Source organism: Helianthus annuus, chromosome 11 (assembly GCF_002127325.2).
Source record: "Helianthus annuus cultivar XRQ/B chromosome 11, HanXRQr2.0-SUNRISE, whole genome shotgun sequence".
Taxonomy (NCBI): Eukaryota; Viridiplantae; Streptophyta; class Magnoliopsida; order Asterales; family Asteraceae; genus Helianthus; species Helianthus annuus.
Genome location: NC_035443.2, coordinates 79,981,894 through 80,004,009, shown reverse-complemented (window position 1 = coordinate 80,004,009; position 22,116 = coordinate 79,981,894). Strand labels below are relative to the sequence as shown.

The following is a 22,116-nucleotide window of genomic DNA, read 5'->3' as shown; positions in this document are numbered from 1 at the left end:
TCAGTACACACATTTTCATAGGGATACACCCTATTTTATTTAATAAAACATCTATTTATTTTTAGGTAACTTTATTGCCACTTTTCCAAGCCTTCAGTGCTGTCCAACTGGCTTCTATTTGGCTTTCACATTTTGTTACTTGAAACGCGTTTTAAAAACATTTTGTCAGTGGGAAATACTGGTGAGTGAATCCAAGTTTAATCAAGTTTTAATAAAAACCATTGTACAGTATTGAGAGCGGTCTCGCAATTACATTTGTTTCCAAGCTATATCAATTATCACCCGTGGTACTGTCAGACCTGACTTGTGGAAATGTTACCCCTCCAGTAACAAATTTTGTATACAAAACCCCAACATACCCACGATAATTGTATTCTTACAAATACTCCATAACTGCTTAATATATAATTATTCATGTGAGCTTTTGTAAAAACAGTTAACAAAAGGTTTACAAAAAGCGGATAAACTCACATTGCTGTCTTAGATAATCCTTTAGGGTTTCCTTGTGATAATCTAGAAATTACACAAATGCATGCGTGTTAGTATAATAACCCATTTTAACATTAGTAATGCCCTCCCCGAGACAACATTCGAACGACTACGTCGGGCAGAACCACGACAGCCGTTACGGAACCATAGATCAATCGAGCAAAGTATCTAATACGTCTCCAGGGGTTATGATACTTACATCGAAGCAGAACCTCGCTATTTAGGGGGGTATTTTACCCGTGTATAATGCCTATTGTTAGAGAATTACGTTTAGAAAGAAAGATTTGAACGAGTTTTGCTGAAACCCGATGCCTGCTATTTATAGTGCCACATCTCAACTTTTACGCGGCCCGCGTAAATGTTAACAAAGGGCTACGCGGCCCGCGTCAAACCCGGTCAAAGGCGTAGGTGATTTGGGTCAGCTTATAGGTTCAACACGAGTCGGACACGTGTCATCACCGGGCTGCGCCACACTTTTGATCTCTAGCGGCCTGCGTAAGACCCTTAAGAGGCTTACGCGGCCCGCGACAAACCCCAAAACAATATTTTTAAATATTTTTATTAATATTTAAGGTATTCGGGGCCCGTTTTCACGTATGGGGTGTATTTTAGGACATATTGAGATATTTAAAATATATCAGGGTGTCGGCAAATTTATGAGGGTGTCAGTTTTATTTAGGGTTGTTATATCCTCCCCACCTTGTTTTAGAGCTCGTCCTCGAGATCTACTGGAACAAGTGTGGATATTTCTTTTGCATTTCCGATTCAAGTTCCCATGTGCACTCAGGTACTCTTTTGGAGTCCCATTTCACTTTGACCAGAACTAATCTCTTGTGCTTAAGATTCTTGATTTTCCTGTCTTCAATCTGTAGAGGCCTTTCTACAAATTTAAGTTGTTCATTTACCTTTATATCCTTAAGAAGTACCATCAGTGATTTATCAGCTATGCATTTCTTGAGATTACATGAAATATATCATGTATTCCTGCCATTTCCTCTGGCAGTTGTAGCTGATAGGCTACAGGTCCTATTCTTCTAATAATCTCAAAAGGTCCAACATACCTGGGACTTAACTTACCTCGTTTGATGAATCTTACCACTCCTTTCCAAGGAGAGACTTTTAACAATACCTTATCACCTACCTGGAATTCTAATGGCTTACGTCTGTTATCAGCGTAGCTCTTCTGTCGATCACGTGCTGCTTTCAGTCGTTCCTTGACTTGAGTGATTTTATTGGTTGTTTCTTGTACTATTTCAGGTCCAGATAGTTGCTTTTCCCCAATTTCTGCCCAACATATTGGGGTTCTGCACTTTTATCCATAAAGTGCTTCAAATAGTGCAACATTTATGCTTGTGTGATAACTGTTATTATAAGAAAATTCTATTAAAGGTAAGTGATCGTCCCAATTACCTCCGAAATCAATTACACAAGCTCTAAGCATGTCTTCCATCTTCTGAATTGTCCTTTCGTTTTGTCCATCTATTTGAGGATGATAAGCTGTGCTTAGATTTAACTTGGTTGTAACACCTCGTAAAATCACGTCCAATGATGTATTGACACGTGTAATAAACCCTAATAATGTCAAACATTGAATTTAAGGGACTAATTTTTTTGAAAAATTGAAAACTTTGATTATGAAAGGACTGGAAGTGATAGCATACCTAAAATAAGTTTCTAAATAATCTCTTACGATGTTTATATTCACAAATGAGCCACTTGATGATTAAGTGTAACCGTTTGCGTAATTAATTGAAAGTTTGCGCGATGAAGGGTTAAAAGCGTCAAAATGTTAATTCTTACCTCTGAGTGACCTTTTAACAAACCGGGAGCCTCATGATATTTGATTATACTCTCGGGAATGCCAAGTAATGGCCGTCTAAGGTTTTTATGTCTATAAGTAAAGTTACGCGCAACTTTGCAAGTTAGAAGGACTAAAAGTGTCAATATGTTTAATTATACCTCTGAATGACCTTTTAGCGAACCCGAAGCATCGTGATGTTTAATAATACATTCAAGAATTTCTAATATGGATTAGATGAGGCTTCAATGCTATTAAATGATGAGATGCGCAAGTTTGCGCAATAGAGGGACCTAAAGCGTCAACTTTTGAATCTACGCCTTTTGGTGACCATCTAAGCGAACAAGAGCGTAGCAATATTTAAGTATCTGCTTGGGAATGATCAATATGAGCCATGGAAGGCTTGGATATCATTAAACGGCATTTCGCGCTACTTTGCGCAATTAAGGGACTAATTGCGTCAAACTGCAAAAGTATGTCAATTCGTAGGATATCGGACCATCCGGAATATGGCCATGAGTTAAACATACCCTATTTATTATTTATATAGCTTAGATATAGTCTTGGAGGTGTTTGGTGCGCAAAAATAAACTTTTAAGTCATACAGGGACTAAAAGTGTCAAAAAGTGCACAAGTTTGCATTTTCGCGCATATCTTGCATTCTGAATATATCCGGACACCCAAAAATTTATGTAAGCACTAAGATATTTTATTTTAGTGTTTGGATTGATAAAATTCCATTCGTCGCGTAGTTTGGATCGTTTTTCACGTCCGTCCGTGTTTCGTCGTAATTAGAAGAACAACGTGCCTGTACGGCCAAACGAACCGACATCCGACATGTTTTTGAGCATGTTTCATGTCCCCTACGTTTAGGCATCATCTTAGAGCCTTGAAATGAGGTTGACAGGCCTTAGATGTGTCAGAAACACATTATTATGCAAGCAGGGACCAAAACTGCACTTTTGAAAGTTTGTTTGAGCTGTGCAGGCCGTAGGCTACGCCCCCTACAGCGTAGCCTACGCTCAGGTCTGGGCAGATTCATATTTTCAGCATTTTGGTCATTTTTCAAGGGCTTTTAGGTAAAATTCTCAAAACCATGAGCTGGTTTTCAACACTCATTGTATTTAGAAACCTTGGGCACACATAGAGGGCCAAGATTGAAGCACGGGTTACGAGAAACGATCCTAACGGTTCTTGAAATCCTATATAAACCCACTTGATCTTGGCTTTCATTCACACCTCATTCCATTTCTGCTTGTTCTCTAATTCTTGGAGGATCTTGAGCTTCTTGAGAACCTCCTTCTGTCCTTTGGACCCTTTGTAAGTGTTCCTTCATGCTTAGTTTAATTATTTAGCGTTTTAAGCCGGAAAGTCAAGCGTTTGCGATAAACGCTTTGACTTTTAAACGGTTAAGCCATTGTTTGCATCGAACATGGCTACGTGACCGTAATTAGGTAGGTGTTTAACCCTCAAAAGGGCACCTCCTAATTACCACGTTTACTTAGTTAAATTGTCGGGTCAAATGAAAGTCAAATGGGTTAGTTTTAAATAAATTCATAACTATTAACATAAGAAATCATAAAATCAGTTTTCTCACTTTAATAACTTGGTAAATATTAGTTGAACATATCTAAGCATGTTCAACCCGACAATTCTAAGTATAGGCTCGGTTCGGAACCGAAAGTCGCAAAAGTTGACTTTTGCTTTGACTTTCAGTTCTGACCCGATTTAGCTTAGTTTAGATATGCCTTAGGATTCCATTAGGACCATATTATAGGTTAGTATAACCCTCCAAGGTTATACAACTTGGTTCCATACAAATCCTAGTTCATGCTTGTTTCCGTTAAATGCCTAAATGTTGACCGTTATGCCCTTTTGACCTTAAAACGAGAATTTTGAAAATGTGAGAGGACAATAATCTTTATTACTGATTTATAAACTTGTCCCTAAAATTTGACATCAGTTTGAGGTCTAGATTAGGAGTTATGCTCAATAGCGTAATTAGAAAGCCTTTTATTAATTTAACGGCGTAATTAGAGTATATCCTATCTAAACCCAATTTTTGATACCAAACTTTTTACCTACTGATATAAAATAATATTTTAGGATTTTTAAAAATTTTTATTTATTTTTAGGCTTAGCATAACATAGGGTTCTAGGTTTGATTCGGTAATTGCCGGTTTTGCCCTTTTGGGCTATAAAATGAGTTTTACAAATCCTTTTGACCCCAAACCGTTTTCTACTGATCTAATATGATAAATAAAATATTTTGAGTCTTCTGGAATAATAAAAATATCAGCTTTCTATACAAAACCCGTAAATGGCTCCAAATCGCCTTTTTAAGCGTTTTTAACGCATAGTATGTATCGAAACTAGTTTAAATATATAAGGGTTGATGCCTACTGATATTTTCAGTAAATTTCTATATTTTAACAGTAAGCAAAAGGTTTAAACTCAGATTCTCTGTTTTGCCCTTTTTAAGCCTATGTGGAATTACCAAAATGCCCCTACGGTGCATAGTATGGTTATAATTAATAAATTTCACATATATATGATACCCTACTATTATGAATTATTAAATTAAGTATAATTACTGATTTAATCAGACCTGTAACTCAGAATGATATTTAAACTCTCTTATAACCTTTAAAATGACCAAAATACCCCTACGGGGCATAAATTGGTCTTAAACTCGTTTTGTGCATAATGGAAGGTATCCTACTGATATCACAACATTTTTAGGGCATATTAACTTAGGAAACTTGTATATGACTCATTTGGTTACTCGTTACGCACTTTTCGCGTTCTGATCGGCGTATGTAACTAGTTTGCATATATTAGCCGAAACGGGTCAAACCATATTGTTTTTTGTCTCAAAATTCAGAATGTGTTTAAGTTACCCATATTAAACAAGCATACAAGCTTGTCGGGTCAAAATCACATTCTAAACCGGTCTTCGCTTTATCATGCGTTTGAACCGTGTCTTCCTTTTGAAAACTAACCGGTCTAAGCTTAGGCTTAATTAAAGACCCGTTAGGAATCTAATAGGTTATTAAAAACCTTCGTTCCAGATTTAGGAGCCCAGTAAAAGCTATCTGTACTTGCTTGGTGGTATACGGCTGGGATAAATTGTATAAATTTGCTCAGGTAAATACTTTTAACTTATTTCCCTTATACGGGCTTGGGGTACGGTATATAAAATACCGCTTGGTCGGGCATTTGACCTTAATCGATTAGTGGTTAAGTATTATCAAGATGACCCGTTTAAAAATTTGGTTTTGTTTGTTTAACGCCTTTGGGGGTTTAATGACCATGTCCCGGATATCCTTGGCATCATTCAAAGAATGGCCACGACCTTAGCACGCGGGTGTAGGCGTACACCCGTCAGTGCATTTATAATTATTAAGGTATAACCGTCGGTTTTCCCACCGCGGGACTATACTATGTGGTGTGTCTATTAATCTTTAACCCGGCACGATCCGGGCTACTGAACGCATAACAAACATGTAATTCTTTTACAAGATTATATACAAATAATTATCCCAAGTTATAAAAAGTTTTGAGCCTTGTGCATTCAAATCAATTTTAAAACATCTTCAAAATGAGTCAGTTAAATTGTATTTATCAGTGTAAACTAACGTATTTTCCCAAAAAGACTAAGTGCAGGTACTACGCGTAATAGGCTGGTCTCTCCTAGCATCAAATAGAAGTCTCGCAAGCTTAGATGCTTGAAGTCTGTTAAACAATGTTTCCTCTTTATTTTGATCCGCCTGTGGATCTGTTTCAGCCACTTTTGATACTTAATATTACATTTTATTTGGTTGAAATAATTCGATCTTTTGCTTCCGCTGTTTATTTAAATTGTGTTGTTTGACTATGATGACATCAACTACGTCACGATACTCCCCACCGGGCCCACCAGTAATACGTGGAAATATCGGGGTGTGACAGGTTGGTATCAGAGCCAACATTGAGTGAATTAAACACTAGCCTTTTGTGTTTAATCTCAATGACACAGTAGCACATTCCTTAAACTTTTGAGTCTAGACTTAACATAGGAATACTCTCATCTATATTCGGAGAATTATTGCTTTAAATTCTATATTTTTAATTCGTCGCCAAGCAAAGAAGCTGATGTGCGTAAGTGTGTATATGTTTTAGATATATATTTTAAGCCCTTTTTACACTTTAGCCAAGGTTTAAATTTGTAAAACATGATATTTACTAACACTAAACACACATATGGGCAAGTGCACCCATCGTGGACGTAGTATAGTGTTGGTAAGATACCAAGGTCGTCCAAGGACACAAGAGCTTTTATTACCGGTTTATCCTCAATGTCTAATCAAATCAAAATGTTAGAAAAAGATTTTTTAAACTAAGAAAATAAAACTAACTAAATGCTAAAAAGTAAAATAAAAATAAAAACAGATAGACAAGATGAATCACTTGGATCCGACTCGTGTGTTAGTATAACCTTTGATTATTTTCGCACTTTTGCACTTGTTTAAGAGATTATCTTAGTTATTGTAGTAGGCCCCTCTTTTGAAGGCGACGTTACCCTCAACCCAGTAGTTTGAGTCAGCAAGGATACAATCTTAAAGGGTCGGATTATTGAAAGATAATTAATTAAGTTATTAATGCAAATTATGGTAGGCCCCTCTTTTGGAGGTGACGTTACCCTCGACTAAGTAGTCTGAGTCAGCAGGGATACAGTCCTAAATAGCCGGGTTAAAGTATTAATAGTAGTTAACTTATGAGGGGATCAAAGAGTTTGGACCCCCGCCATCCAATACCTTTGGGTATTGAAGGAGGTCCTACTAAATTTGACCCAGGTCCCTTGCAGGACCTCTAAACGCTGAACAAGGGCAAGACCCTTACCAAACCGTTCCCTTAACCCCCGACCAGGTAGCCAACATACCTCCATATAGACCGTGGAGATATGAATGGTGAAAATCTTTTATTTTATATAGACAGTAAAATAATGCCAAGACACCACGGACAAACGATAAGGAAGAATCACCTTCAACATAAGAAACTAGTTATTAACGTCATTAATACAAAACCAATTAAGAAGTGCAAAAGATTAAAAATAAAAAGTATTATACTAAACACTTGTCTTCACCAAGTGATGTAAGAGACTTAGGCAAACATGGCCTTGATTGTCAAGAACTCTTACAATCAATCTTGGATCCCGAGACGACTCACACACTATATGATGGACAATGGATGATGGTGGTGGATGATGGTGTTGTGATGGTGGTGGGTGGTGGATGAAGTGTGAGAGAGGTGGTGTGCCAAGGGATGAGTTGCAATCTATCCAAGCACACCTATTTATAGGCTGAACAGAAGCCTGGGCACGGCCCCGTGCCCGTCTGACACTATCTCTCCTCATTAATTGTAATTCGCAATTACAATTAATGCGCCTGCAGTACTTTGGGCACGCCCCCGTGTTCACTGGGCACGGCCCCGTGGTGAGCAATAGAAGCTTCTACTGGTTTGTCTTTTCTGCTGCTTCTTGGGCACGGCCCCGTGCTCGCTGAGCACGGGGTGTGTTCAGTCTTCTGCCTTCTCTGTTTTGCTTGGGAGGATGCTGTCAAGGGGTCGGGCAGTCCACTTTTGTTCCCTTTCTTGTATTTATGTTAGATTTAGCTGTCTTTTTGCTTCTTTTGTTAATTTGAGCTCATTTAATCCTGAAAATACAAAAGGAAGACAAAAATACACTTTTTCCAACATTAGTACTTAAAAAGGGTTAGTTTTATGCCTCATTTGATGTAATTTATATGTTGCATTTTACACACATCAAATATCCACACACTTGAATTTTTGCTTGTCCTCAAGCAAAACTCTTTAATATGTGGCTTACACTCCCAAATGGAATGGGTAGAAGAGAAGGTTTTGGGCTTGTCATAGAGTGTCGGGAATTTCCAAGATTATTTAGGTTTTATTTTTACTTATTTACAATCCTATTCGTCATGATTTATTAAAAACTTTTCCTAAGGTAAATTATTTATTAAGGCATAACATGCCTTTCTAAAATTTCATTTATATACAGGTTCACATACCTCACGGGGGAAATCACTCACACTCGGCCGAAGGTGTATTTTTAGTGAATCACTCGAGAGCGGCATGGAACTTATTCCTACCATAAGCTTGCCAAGCAATCAATCCTCCTCCTTTTTAACTTTATACCTTTGTAAATATCAAGAGGACTTTTTGGGTGAAGGGTTAGGTTTGGGCTAAAGGTGGGTAGTTGGGTTAGTGGTTAGTAGAAAAGGGCGAAAGGCGTAAAAAGCGTCGGTTTTCACAAAACATTTTGTTTTTGTCACTTTCTATTTTTAATGAAGTATTTATTCAAACAAGCTTTTGTTTTAGGAGCTTTGTTTGTTTATTTCCAACTTCATTGTAAAATATTTATATATATATATATATATATATTTTCGATAGTCACACGAAAACCGAGCTTGTTACTAAAATAAAAGGTAAAAATAAAAATGATTTTTGGTGGGTAAAAAGGGTTTTGGGTTAAGAAATGAAAAAGGTTTAGGCTCAAAGGGGTTAACTAGGGGGAATTTTTGGGTAGGTGAAAATAAAAATAAAAATAATGGTGTTGAAAGAAAAAGGGTTAGTCCTAATGCCTCCATCATTTACTTACGTGGGTTTAAGTTGGTAAGGACCGGGAATGTATTGTCGTGGCAAGTTCTAGAGTCGTAAGAACCAAGCGGCTATTCACACAAGAAACGAAAAATGAGCATTTAGCGTGAAGATGTATATTTGTATGCTCAATAAAGGCTCAAAACTCACTTTTGTGGGAATGGGTTTTTATGTGATCAAGTATATATAATCAAATTTTAACTAAGCTTGTCATGCCGTTTCATAATTTTCTTATGCTGGTTCTTTTTATCACAACGCTATCGGTTGTAAACTTATAAAAATATAACCTTGTTAGACTTAGAATTCCCAACTTAAACTTAGACAAGTAAAAAAAATGAAAATTTTTGAAAAAAATTTGGGGTGATTAGCAGTTCCAATAGAGTTTTGTGTAAGTCTTGTTATTAGGACTTACAAAATTCAAGGTTTTAGCATCCCTCCCACACTTAAATTACACATTGTCCTCAATGTGTCCCAAAAATAATTTTTTTTAGGTTGATTGAATGTGTAAAATGGTGTTAAAAGCAAAATTTTACGTTACTAGCAGTCTGGACACGGCCCCGTGGTGACCGGGCACGGCCCCGTGTTCAGGTGCAAGTAACAATAATTAAAGAAAAGAAACAGAAGCCTGGACATGGGGGCGTGTTTGGTGAACACGACCCGTGTCCAGTTACCTGAACTGGGCGTTTGTCTGCAGGATGCTCAGCACGGGGCCGTGTTAGCCGGGCACGGCCCGTGCTGAGCTTACTGTAATGGAGAAATTGTTGTCGGATGGCCCTGTTTTCGTGCACGGGGCCATGTTTCTCGTTTCCCTTGTTATCCTTGACCATCCCGAGTGTGTTTTATTTCTGCAAATTAAAATTAAAAGAGTAAACTAAACTAAGGATAGTTCCGCGGAAAGCCTCCGTGGTGCGCCACGTTTATAAGGGTCCTTGGCTAGACCCAAGGCGAGGTTATATGTTTTCCGAGCGGGATGTTTTGCATCCCATGTTGCACCGTCAGAGAGCATCATCCAAACTCGAATCAATAACCTTCATGTAATTAACCGGGTCATCGTCCTCTATTCTCTTCCCAACCCCAAACTTTACTTCATTATCCCCATATTTTAAAGTGAGTGTTCCGTCATTCATATCCACCACTGCTTGCGCGGTGGCGAGAAATGGTCTCCCTAGTATGAGGGGGACTTCGGTGTCTTCTTGCATATCAAGTATGACAAAGTCGCCCGGGTAGACGAAATTGTCGACCTTGACTAGGAGATTTTCAATGACACCTTGCGGGAATTTGACGGATCGATCAGCAAGCTGTATACTCATTTTTGTAGGACTCGTTTTTCCTAGGCCGAGTCTTTTAAAAATTGATGCGGGCATGAGGTTAATGCTAGCCCCGAGGTCGGCTAGTGCATTACGAACGGGGGAGTCCCCGATCGAGCAAGGAATTGTGAAGCTTCCGGATCAATTTTCTTTTGGGGGAGTTTGTTGAGTACGAGGGCGGAGCATTCTTCGCCTAAGTTAACTAATTGCAATGTTTCAATTTTTCCTTTTATGAGTGAGGAAGTCCCTCATGAACTTAGAGTATTTAGGCATTTAGGTTAGGACGTCAATGAAAGGAATGTTGACATGCAATTGTTTTAGCAAACTTTCGAATTTTGCGAATTGCTCATTGGTCTTTTGACGGATTAACCTACCGGGGTATGGAACTAGAGGAGCCTTGGTGGGTTCTGGAGGTGGAGGAGTGACCTTCTCTTGCTGTGGCGGAGATGTGACCTCCTTAATAGGTGTTGGCCCTTCTGCGGGACCCACAATACGGTTCCGTAAAGTGATGAGATGAACTTGTGCCTTTGGGTTTGTCTCGGTATTACTTGGTAGCGCGCCTTGCGGTCTCTCGGAGAAATTTTGGGCTAGTTGATTTATTTGTTTTTCAATGTTTTGAATACTAGCTTGTTGATTTCTAAAATTTGATTCTAATTGTAGAAACCTATCCGAGTTTTTCTTTTCAGTGTCGGAGATGAGGCGAGATATAGTATCTTTAAGCCTTTCTCGTCCACCTTGTTGTTGAGGGAAATTTTGTGACTCATTTCTTGGTTGTTGAAAGTTTGTTCGTTGGTTTATGCTTTGTTGGTTACTACCGTTGCCGGGTTCTCTCCAACCAAGGTTAGGGTGATTTCGCCATCCTTGGTTGTAGGAGCCCGTTGGAGGACCCGACGGCCTAGGTCTATTATCAATGTAGTTTCCCGATTCTTGTTGATCGTCTGTTTCTTTCATACAACTCCAATTTTCATGTGGCCCACCACACCCTTCACAAGCCATAACCGAGACCGTTTTTGTCATTTCAACTTTTTAACTTTTGAAGAGAGGGCCTCGATTTGGGCTTGTAAAGAAGTGCTTTCATCAACCTTATGGGAGCCCGGGGCAATAGATTTATTGCCTCGGGGAGTGTGCCACTGAAAATTGGTTTGAGCAATTTCCTCAATTTGATTATATATTTCATGCGGGCGGCGATTACCTAAAAGTCCCCCGGAGCTAGAGTCAAGTATTTGCCTTGTGTGTGGCAACAACCCATTGTAGAAAGTGGATACTTGTTGCCATATCGCAAGGCCGTGATGTGGACACTTTCGCAATAGCTCCTTGAACCTTTCCCAAGTTTCATATAAGGATTCCCCGTCCTCTTGTGAATATGTATTAATTTCAGTCATTAATTTAGCCGGTTTTAGCGGGAGGGAAATACATATATAAAAATTTTTGGGCTAGTTCATTCCAGGTGTTTACCGATCCAGCTGGGAGGGCGTTAAGCCAAGCTTTTGCTCGGTCTTTTAGTGAAAAAGGAAACATTCGGAGGCGGATGGCGTCATTTGATGCTCCATTGATCCGAAAGGTATCACATATTTCTAAGAAATTAGTAATATGTAGATGGGGATCCTCGTCCGCAAGCCCATGAAAGGTTGCAGAGTTCTGAAGCATCCGTATCAAATGCGGCCGAAGTTCGAAGTTATTGGCTTCAACTTTCGGTGCATTGATAGCGGCGCCGAGATTACCTACGGTGGGTCGTAGATAATCCATGAGGGTACGTTGGTCCGCCATTGGAAGTGGGTTCCTCGAAACCTTCTCTTGGTTTTTAGATTTGAGTCTTTTTCTGAGAAAGCGTTCGGGTTCTTCTAGAGGTTCTTTTATGTCTTTATTAGAACTGGAGCTCATACACTACATAGAGGTGGCTTCTGGTTCCAAGTCCTGCAATAAAACAAAAAAGAATGTTGGTCAGAAGGTTCACCACGGCCCCGTGCTCAGTGAACATGGCCCGTGGTCGGAGTTACAGTGATTGTTTTCCGGACCCCTGTTACTGGAGAGTTGGACACGGCCCCGTGTTGCACCGACACGGCCCCATGGTCAGCCTTCTGTAACCCGGAAAACTAAAAACTGCCAGTAACACTGCTGGGCACGGCCCGTGTCCGACCAGGCACGACCCGTGCTGAGCTCTGCAGAAGCTGAAAAATTAAGAAAATTCTCAAAAATTAAAAGAAAATAAAAAAATGATTAGGCCGTTGATTCCTAACTTTCTTAAAATCCTTGTGTCCCCGGCAATGGCGCCAAAAACTTGATGTGCGTAAGTGTGTATATGTTTTAGATATATATTTTAAGCCCTTTTTACACTTTAGCCAAGTTTTAAATTTATAAAACACGATATTTACTAACACTAAACACACATATGGGCAAGTGCACCCATCGTGGACGTAGTATAGTGTTGGTAAGATACCGAGGTCGTCCAAGGACACAAGAGCTTTTAGTACCGGTTTATCCTCAATGTCTAATCAAATCAAAATGTTAGAAAAAGATTTTTTAAACTAAGAAAATAAAACTAACTAAATGCTGAAAAGTAAAATAAAAACAAAAACAGATAGACAAGATGAAATCACTTGGATCCGACTCGTGTGTTAGTGTAACCTTTGATTATTTTCGCACTTTTGCACTTGTTTAAGAGATTATCTTAGTTATTGTAGTAGGCCCCTCTTTTGAAGGCGACGTTACCCTCAACCCAGTAGTTTGAGTCAGCAAGGATACAATCCTAAAGGGTCGGATTATTGAAAGATAATTAATTAAGTTATTAATGCAAATTATGGTAGGCCCCTCTTTTGGAGGTGACGTTACCCTCGACTAAGTAGTCTGAGTCAGCAGGGATATAGTCCTAAATAGCTGGGTTACAGTATTAATAGTAGTTAACTTATGAGGGGATCAAAGAGTTTGGACCGCCGTCATCCAATACCTTTGGGTATTGAAGGAGGTCCTACTAAATTTGACCCAGGTCCCTTGCAGGACCTCTAAACCCTGAGCAAGGGCAAGACCCTTACCAAACCGTTCCCTTAACCCCCGACCAGGTAGCCAACATACCTCCATATAGACCGTGGAGATATGAATGGTGAAAATCTTTTATTTTATATAGACAGTAAAATAATGCCAAGACACCACGGACAAACGATAAGGAAGAATCACCTTCAACATAAGAAACTAGTTATTAACGTCATTAATACAAAACCAATTAAGAAGTGCAAAAGATTAAAAATAAAAAGTATTATACTAAACACTTGTCTTCACCAAGTGATGTAAGAGACTTAGGCAAACATGGCCTTGATTGTCAAGAACTCATACGATCAATCTTGGATCCCGAGACGACTCACACACTCTATGATAGACAATGGATGATGGTGGTGGATGATGGTGTTGTGATGGTGGTGGGTGGTGGATGAAGTGTGAGAGAGGTGGTGTGCCAAGGGATGAGTTGCAATGTATCCAAGCACACCTATTTATAGGCTGAACAGAAGCCTGGGCACGGCCCCGTGTCCGCTGGGCACGGCCCCGTGCCCGTCTGACACCATATCTCCTTATTAATTGTAATTCGCAATTACAATTAATGCGCCTGCAGTACTTTGGGCAGGCCCCCGTGTTCACTGGGCACGGCCCCGTGGTGTGCAATAGAAGCTTCTACAGGTTTGTCTTTTCTGCTGCTTCTTGGGCACGGCACGGGGCGTGTTCAGTCTTCTGCCTTCTCTGTTTTGCTTGGGAGGATGCTGTCGAGGGGTCGGGCAGTCCACTTTTGTTCCCTTTCTTGTATTTATGTTAGATTTAGCTGGCTTTTTGCTTCTTTTGTTAATTTGAGCTCCTTTAATCCTGAAAATACAAAAGGAAGACAAAAATACACTTTTTCCAACATTAGTACTTAAAAAGGGTTAGTTTTATGCCTCATTTGATGTAATTTATATGTTGCATTTTACACACATCAGAAACGGTAATGGAAATTCTCCCCATTTGAAGCCTAGGAAAGGCCGAGCTTCGTACTACGACTAGGATTAACGTGCAACCAAGGAGAAAGCATTCAGAAATAAAATGAAGAAGAAACTCCTTTTTGCTGAAGATCGTTTCCTTAGTAGTCCTTATAAGGACATATTTAGCTTTCAGTCCCTTCGAGGACAACATTATTTCTTAGAAGTCCTGTTTAGGGAAACCATGTACCCATTTAAATGTTAATGGGACGGTTAGATTTAAAATAACGTTCCTATTATAAGATCTACCATTATAATAAGATGGCAAAATCTAAAAAGGACAAGACCTAGCTCATGTGTCGTTTTAAGACAGGGCCAAGATGGTAGTTACACAATTAGATTCAGATCCTTGTTTACATCTCAATCTAGGATTGTTCTGCGTTAAATATTAAAAGAATCTTAAAGGTAAAACCTAGCCTAAATGTCAATTGCAGACATGGCCAAGATGGTAAAACCTATCCAAAAGATTCAAAACCTTATTAAAAAAAAAATCTTAAAGGTAAAACCTAGCCTATTTGTCATTTGAAGACATGGCCAAGATGGTAAAACCTATCTAAAAGATTCAAAAAACCTTGTTAACATCTGTAAGTATAATTAACATGCTTGACAAAATGTGATTCAATAAAATCACATAAGTCGTTCTTAAAAAGGGTTATTCTAAATTCCCTTATTTAAATAATCATCCCTTAAGGATGAAGTGCCTACGGGCTATAATTAACGTCCTCTGAGACTAAAGACAGTGGTAGCCTACAACTCCCTGTCGAAAAAAAGGTAATGAACTTTGATTCAAACCTTAATGCCTCGATTCCATAAAATCTGGGCTTATAAATTAAACTTGTCTATGTGACTAGGCCTTTTGTGTCATTATTAACTTATAATTTAGGATTTATGATAAGAATCCTGAACAATTATATATTTATCAAATTAACTAAAATGGTTATAAAAAAAACCATGGTTTATAAATTTTAGTGATTTCACATAAGTCTATTCTAAAGACTCAAATCTTTGTTTACACCTGTAAACATATTAACATTCCTGGAAGATGTGATTCGATCACATAATTCATCCTTATATTGGATTCTCCCGAAATCCTTTCTTATTAGGTGAATTAAGCATCCATTAAGGATGTAATACTTACGGGCCATATTCATTGTCATGTAAGACAAAAGACAGTCGTAGCCTACAACTCCCTGTCAAGAAAAGGCAATGAACAACGTTCAAAGCCTAAATACCTGATTCTACAAAATCATGGTTTATAATTTAAAGTTGCCTTGTGACTTGGCCTCTTTGTGCCATAGTTAGGTTTTAAATAAATTTAGGATAATTATAATGGAAATCCTGAATAAAATAAATATTATTCCTTTTCTGCCAGTATATGTATTAAAAGAATCTTAAAAGGTATAACCTAGCTTGAATGTCATTTAAGACCTGGCTAAGATGGTAAAACCTGTTTAAAAGAGATTCAGATCCTTATTAACACCTGAAAACGTGTTAACACTCCCGACAACAGTGATGCGATAAAATCACACTTGTCATCTTTATATTAGGAACTTCCAAACCCTTATTTAGCCTAAAGATCCATAGGAATCATGGCCAATAAACATCGAACATGATGTACACATCAAAACATCCATCTAGGATGTATACCTACGGGTAAGGATATGTACATAGAAAAGATAGTATTATTTCATAACTTCTTGTCAAAACAAAGAACTGTGAAATTTTCCGATCCAACGGAATCATTGATTATGTTTTAAAATTTCCCAGTGACAAGGCATCTGTGCCATCGAAAGTCCTTGGAACAAGCCCTTGTGCTATATAAAATGTCGGTACGACATTGACAGTTGTGACTAATGTCCCCTGTCTAATAAATATGAAGGATTATATTCCGTATAAACGCCAAAGATGGTTTATTTTAAAAACCTAGGCAAAACATAATCCAATAAATTTAATACTATCTATTCGCCTATATGGTCTATTTGTACCATGGCTATTTAATCTTCAAAGTTCGACAATTCACTATATAATTAGGCAAAGTATTACTACTTGGTTGTAGCCTTCAAAGCTTCACTATGGCCCATTCCTCTGAAGCTCACAATCATCCAGTCGATCAGAATAATGATACAATACTGAACTTAACGGGCACCGAATTATAGGCTATGATAAATACAGCCGTAAACAACGCCATGGACCGTGCATTGAAGGATCATAAGCGAAAGTGCGATAATACCCCAAATAAAGGTTGCAAAAAGGGTAAGGCCGGTTCAAACCAGTCCAAGCCAAAGGAGGCAAGAACCAAATGCAGTAACTGCAGAAAGCAACATTTTGGAAAATGCACGATAGACCCACGTGCTAAATTGTGTGGAATTTGCAAGACCAAGGGTCACAAGACCTTAGATTGCAAGGAATTGAAGAACGCAACTTGTTACAATTGTAACGAAAAAAGGGCACATCAAAACCAATTGCCCAAGTGAAATCAAGCAGCCTGGAAAGGCTAAGAAGACCAAAGCTGGAAGCTCTCAAATGGATACTGAAGAGGCCGTTCAAGATAACAACGTCACAACAGGTACTTTCCTGATCGATGACGTTTTTGCTAGAGTATTAATTGATTCAGGTTCAGATAAGTCTTTCGTAGACAATAGATTTTGTAAATCATTAAATCTGCCTGTTAAAACTCTAAGCGTTAAGTATAAAGTAGAATTGGTCGATAGTACCTCAGAGACTGCTTCAGCAATATTAGATGGATGTTTTACATCCATTAGGAATCATTCTTTTCCGCTGTCCTTGTTTCCGTTAAAATAAGAGGGGCTCGATATAATGAAAGAAATGGATTGGTCGTCTGGTAACCAAGCCATATTGTGAGTGATAAGAAGCAAGTAGTTATCAAGACTCCTTATGGTGAGCCTTTGACAATCCAAGAAGACACATAGTATGGATTGCCTAAGCACTTGTTGAATTTGGTATTTAATACCAAAGCTCCGGGCATGGAAAACTCGGGAGAGATAAACAACAGTCGCGATGTTAAGATGCGACAAATGTTAATGGTGCATCAAAATTGAACCTCAATGTTAATGGAGTTAACCTCCAAAACTGTAATTAACACAGCCATTGGAAAGGCTATGAGAAAAGTCATGAAATGGTTCAAGGAGCCTAATGCTGCTCACTTTAAAACACATGTCACTACTCATAGGAAGAGCTATATTCATACTTCAGATGTGAAGAATAAACCTAACCAAAGCATATATGGCAAGGAATCCCATTCTTTCAAGACGTACATAAAAAGTACTTCGTCTCTTGGAAGCCAAGAGACTTCAATAGTAAAAAGGGGCCATCGATTACAGGAAATTGTTGGGTGAAGTAGAAACTATAAAGGTATATCAGCGGTTATGCTGGAAAGGACACGGTGAGGTATGCAGCACAATCATTCGAGGGCAATAACCATAACTAGTAAGGACATTAATGAAGTCCACAAGAAAGACCCTCTTATACATTATTGGATGGTCCAAGTTCTGAGGACCTTATTAGAAAAACCTAATATCCGCATCACGAAATGGAAAAAGATGGGATAAGAATTTTATTGACTCTCACTATAAAAGTACTAGACTGTCGACAGTATGTCACAAATTTTAATTCATTGGCTGAAATAGTGCCCTATTCCACTTACCCAAAATCTAAGCGTAATGCAATAGTTATTGGTGGTTACCACCGGCAATAAGAGGGCACATTATAATTTCAAAGCCTGTTTGTTATAAATCCATTATGGATTTACCTCAGCCACCCACGTTTTATAGATTAAGAAATAACCAGTCAAAGCTGAGACCGCCCTAAAATATGTCAAGGATTTTATAGCTAAGTAAAAGGATTAAAAATGGAGGCGTTTAACCCTCCTGATGAATGATTAGAGGCAGTTCACCTTAATAATGACACCAGATAAATCCCTTATTGTGATTTTATTGCTAAGAGTTATGTTTGGTTTCAGGTACTGCTAAGTCTCTCATAAAACCATAAGCTTAGCAAACTTTTAGAAATTATCCCGTAAGAACCCCAGATGTTAAGTGTAAGGTAAAACTTACAGGCGAAATCATAAGAACCATTTCTTCTATTCTTGTCAGAAACCTTCAGTCGTAAAATTTTAAAAGTATCCTCTCTCTAGAGGAAGTGCGTCCGCATATATAGTTGATATCTCTTGATCTATATCGATTACGAATACCAGATCGTATGATAAAAGCGCCGTATGAGGATTGGTGTATCTTTAATATGTTCCATAGATTGCTTCCATGCCTGATCAGTATGGAGGTTTAATGTATGGAACTTCAAAGATATCCCGATGGGCATATGGTACTAAAGTCAGCTAAAGGTACTCAAAGAAGATATCCAGAATGGAATTGACCAAGTAAAGGTCTTCGATTAAGGAATCCGTGGACTCGTAACATAAATGTGTCACTTATCCGACACAGTATATGATAGATGAACTGGAGCCTGAGATTTGGAAAATCTCTGTAACCTCCTTGTATCTTGATTATCTTCTCCTAGGACTACCCTGTTTACCTCTTGTAAGGTAAGTAGAGTTAAGAGTTATATCCCATTTAGGGATGTATTATTAGGAAATCTCCAAGACGGCTAGTGCCATCATTAGAAGAATCAAAACCCTGATTAAATAAGTTTTAAAATTAGAGGATTCATTTAGCCTAACTCAATATTCTGAGCATTCGGTATTGTTAATTAAGAAAGACGGTTCATTTTGTTTATGCATTGATTACCGCAACTCTGATTAGGCAACAATTAAGTATTTCCATCAGCTGCCCAGGATCGTCGATTTGCTCGACTAACGGCAAGGGTTAGCCATCCCTTAAGATTAGTTTTAAGCAGTGATTGGAATAACCATCTCACCTTGAGATAAGCTTTTCTATAATAATTAATGTATAAGTATTAAGGCTGCTCCTTGGGAGAGCTTGTATAGATGGAATGTTAAACATCTAATGTTGGACAAAAGATTGGTAAGTCCGATTATCAGGATCTGAAAAGTTGCCTTGGAAACAACGAATAAGATCAAACAAATCCATAATCATCTGTAAGATGCCTGTATTCGGCAAAAAATCAAGGATTTATGAATATAGCAACCCTCCTAAGTTTTTGTTAAGGAATAAGGTTCAACAAAAGATATCACCCTGGAAGGGTGTGCCAATTTGTTGATTATCAGACTAGTTAAGCTCTGAATATATAAAATCATTCAAAGGAATCGAATGTATCAAGATCAAATAGCTTATGAGCTAAAACCCATTTAAGGAGCTTGGTGAAACTCGCAATGAAACCCACACTAATGGTTTAAGGATATGTTTCCCTAATAAGTCACGAAGCATTATCATCTAATGATATGCAGATTAATGAAGATTTTTGGTTTGATGAGAAACCTGTATTAATTAAAGATCGGCCAGTTAAGAAACCCCAAAAGGATACATGTACCTATTATAGAGGTCAACTTGGGAGCTTGGAGAGGCTCCAGATATGCTATAGAAATTAGGTCCATTATGTGACAAAAAGTACTTCCAGCATTTTAGCAAATCTCGAGGTCGAGATTTCTTTTAAGGGGGTGAGGATGTAACACCTCGTAAAATCACGTCCAATGATGTATTGACACGTGTAATAAACCCTAATAAAGTCAAACATTGAATTTAAGGGACTAATTTTTTTGAAAAATCGAAAAATTTGATTATGAAAGTACTGGAAGTAATAGCATACCTAAAATAAGTTTCTAAATAATCTCTTACGATGTTTATATTCACAAATGAGCCACTTGATGATTAAGTGTAGCCGTTTGCGTAATTAATTGAAAGTTTGCGCGATGAAGGGTTAAAAGCGTCAAAATGTTAATTCTTACCTCTGAGTGACCTTTTAACAAACCGGGAGCCTCGTGATATTTGATTATACTCTCGGGAATGCCAAGTAATGGCCATCTAAGGTTTTTATGCCTATAAGTAAAGTTACGCGCAACTTTGCAAGTTAGAGGGACTAAAAGTGTCAATATGTTTAATTATACCTCTGAATGACCTTTTAGCGAAACCGAAGCATCGTGATGTTTAATAATACATTCAATAATTTCTAATATGGATTAGATAAGGCTTCAATGCTATTAAATGATGAGATACGCAAGTTTGCGCAATAGAGGGACCTAAAGCGTCAACTTTTGAATTTACGCCTTTTGGTGACCATCTAAGCGAACGAGAGCAAAGTAATATTTAAGTATATGCTTGGGAATGATCAATATGAGCCATGGAAGGCTTGGATATCATTAAACGACATTTTGCGCTACTTTGCGTAATTAAGGGACTAATTGCGTCAAACTGCAAAAGTATGTCAATTCGTAGGATATCGGACCTTCCGGAATATGGCCATGAGTTAAACATACCCTATTTATTATTTATATGGGTTAGATATAGGCTTGGAGGTGTTTGGTGTGCAAAAATAAACTTTTAAGTCATGCAGGGACTAAAAGTGTCAAAAAGTGCACAAGTTTGCATTTTCGCGCATATCTTGCATTCTGAATACATCCGAACACCTAAAAATTTATGTAAGCACTAAGATATTTTATTTTAGTGTTTGGATTGATAAAATTCCATTCGTCGCGTAGTTTGGATCGTTTTTCGCGTCCGTCCGTGTTTCGTCGTAATTAGACGAACAACGTGACCGTACGGACAAACGAACCGACATCCGACATGTTTTTGAGCATGTTTCATGTCCCCTATATTTAGGAATCATGTTAGAGCCTTGAAATGAGGTTAACAGGCCTTAGATGTGTCAGAAACACATTATTATGCAAGCAGGGACCAAAACTGCACTTTTGAAAGTTTGTTTGAGCTGTGCAGGCCGTAGGCTATGCCCCCTGCAGCGTAGCCTACGCCCAGGTCTGGGCAGATTCATATTTTCAGCATTTTTGTCATTTTTCAAGGGCTTTTAGGTAAAATTCTCAATACCATGAGCTGGTTTATAAGGCCAAGATTGAAGCACGGGTTACGAGAAACGATCCTAACGGTTCTTGAAATCCTATATAAACCCACTTGATCTTGCTTTCATTCACATCTCATTCCATTTCTGCTTGTTCTCTAATTCTTGGAGGATCTTGAGCTTCTTGAGAACCTCCTTCTGTCCTTTGGACCCTTTGTAAGTGTTCCTTCGTGCTTAGTTTAATTATTTAGCGTTTTAAGCCGAAAAGTCAAGCGTTTGCGATAAACGCTTTGACTTTTAAACGGTTAAGCCATTTTTCGCATCGAACATGGCTACGTGACCGTAATTAGGTAGGTGTTTAACCCTCAAAAGGGCACCTCCTAATTACCACATTTACTTAGTTAAATTGTCGGGTCAAATGAAAGTCAAATGGGTTAGTTTTAAATAAATTCATAACTATTAACATAAGAAATCATAAAATCAGTTTTCTCACTTTAATAACTTGGTAAATATTAGTTGAACATGTCTAAGCATGTTCAACCCGACAATTCTAAGTTTAGGCTCGGTTCGGAACCGAAAGTCGCAAAAGTTGACTTTTGCTTTGACTTTCAGTTCTGACCCGATTTAGCTTAGTTTAGATATGCCTTAGGATTCCATTAGGACCATATTATAGGTTAGTATAACCCTCCAAGGTTATACAACTTGGTTCCATACAAATCCTAGTTCATGCTTGTTTCCGTTAAATGCCTAAATGTTGACCGTTATGCCCTTTTTACCCTAAAACGAGAATTTTGAAAACGTGAGAGGACAATAATCTTTATTACTAATTTATAAACTTGTCCCTAAAATTTAACATCAGTTTGAGGTATAGATTAGGAGTTATGCTCAATAGCGTAATTAGAAAGCCTTTTATTAATTTAACGGCGTA

The 22,116-nt window shown here is 38.2% G+C and overlaps 1 non-coding gene across 1 annotated transcript; it reads left to right on the top strand.

The window, feature by feature from the left end:
* The first annotated feature begins 11,529 nt into the window (after positions 1–11,529).
* Positions 11,530–11,636, top strand: LOC118484497. The gene has a single exon (XR_004873608.1). It is a non-coding gene; the product is annotated as a small nucleolar RNA R71 (small nucleolar RNA).
* Positions 11,637–22,116: the final 10,480 nt, after the last annotated feature.